At 46.7% G+C, this 1,785-nt stretch overlaps 1 pseudogene; it reads left to right on the top strand.

The window, feature by feature from the left end:
- Positions 1–337: 337 nt before the first annotated feature.
- LOC114905881 lies at positions 338–1,333 on the top strand (annotated as a pseudogene).
- Positions 1,334–1,785: the final 452 nt, after the last annotated feature.

The following is a 1,785-nucleotide window of genomic DNA, read 5'->3' on the forward strand; positions in this document are numbered from 1 at the left end:
CGTCTGGTGAACCCAATATCAACACTTGTTGCCTCCTGTAATAAGGACAAACGACTTCTTTTACTCTTCTGCTTTCTAAGTCTCTTTCTGGTACATCTCATTGGCAGAATCTAAATTATATCTAGAACCTTACTGGCAAAGATGTGAAAATGGTTCATTAGGGCAAATCGCGAGTCCTTGCATGACAATGTAGTGGCAACTGTTTCACTTAAATTTGAAGAGCAGCACCCCAGTGAGGCGCTGAGCAGCCCCACCACCGCAGCTGGCCTTGTGACCATCCCAGCCCGGGAGGAGCCGCAGCTGCCAGCCGCCGGCCCCAGTCACCTTCACCGCAGCCATGAGCAGCGAGACCCAGCAGCCGCCCGCCGCCCCCGCCCTCAGCACTGCAGACCCCGAGCCGGGTCTGATGGGCAGCGGTGCAGGGAGCGGTGGCCCCGGCGACCTCACGTTGGCGGTGCCTAACGGCGGCGACAAGGTCATCGCAACGAAGGTTTTGGGAACAGTAAAATGGTTCAACGTAAGAAACGGATATGGCTTCACCAAGAGGAATGACACCAAGGAAGATGTATTTGTACACCAGACTGCCATAAAGAAGAAGAACCCCAGGAAGTACCTTCGCAGCATAGGAGACAGAGAGACTGTGGAGTTTGATGTTGTTGAAGGAGAAAAGGACGCGGAGACAGCAAATGTTACAGGCCCTTGTGGAGTTCCAGCGCAAGGCGGTACATGTGCACCAGACCGTAACCATTATAGACGCTCTCCACATCGCAGGGGTCTTCCACTCAACCACCAGCAGAATTACCAGAATAGTGTGAGTGGGGAAAAGGATGAGGGATCGGAGAGTGCTCCCGAAGGCCAGGCCCTACCGCAGGCGAAGGTTCCCACCTTACTACATGCGGAGACCCTATGGGTGATGACCACTGTATTCCAACCCTCCTGTGCAGGTTGGAGGGTGCTGACAACCAGGGTGCAGGGGAACAAGGTAGACCAGTGAGACAGAATATGTATCAGGGTTATAGACCATGATACCACAGGGGCCCTCCTGGCCAAAGACAGCCCAGAGAGGACGGCAATGAAGATGAGAAAAAATCAAGGAGATGAGACCCAAGGTCAGCAGCCGCCTCAATGTCTGTACCGCCGCAACTTCAATTACTGACGCAGATGCCCAGAAAACCCTAAACCACGAGACGGCAAAGAGACAAAAGCAGCCTATCCACCAGCTGAGAATTCATCTGCTACGAGGCTGAGCAGGGCAGGGCTGAGTAAATGCCCACTTATCATCTCTACCATCATCCGGTTTAGTCATCCAACAAGAAGAAATGAATATGAATAAGAAATGAACAAAAGATTGGAGCCCAAGACCTTAAGTGCTTGCTTTTTGCCTGTTGACCAGATAACCAGAACTATCTGCGTTATCTATGCAGCATGGGGGTTTGATTATTTTTACCTAAAGACGTCTCTTTTTGGTAATGAAAAACATTTTTTTTAAAGCCTTGTTTTTCTCAATACACTTTTAAAGGTTTTTAAATTGTTTAATATCTGGTCAAGTTTGAGATTTTTAAGAACCTCATTTTTAATTTGTAATAAAAGTTTACAGCTTGATTTTTTTCAAAAAAGTCAAACTGCAAGCACCTATTAATAAATATCTTAAAAATTAAATTTAAAAAAAACAGCATGATGCAAAAGAAGTCTTAATAATGAAAACATAATTATGGAAGTTTAAGGTAATTAGGAGATAATATCAGGAAGTTAAAAATAAATACCATTTTCAACCTAGCACACACA

The sequence above is a fragment of the Monodon monoceros genome, unplaced genomic scaffold, assembly GCF_005190385.1.
Source record: "Monodon monoceros isolate NGI ecotype Baffin Bay Population unplaced genomic scaffold, NGI_Narwhal_1 Super_Scaffold_22, whole genome shotgun sequence".
In the NCBI taxonomy this organism is placed as follows: Eukaryota; Metazoa; Chordata; class Mammalia; order Artiodactyla; family Monodontidae; genus Monodon; species Monodon monoceros.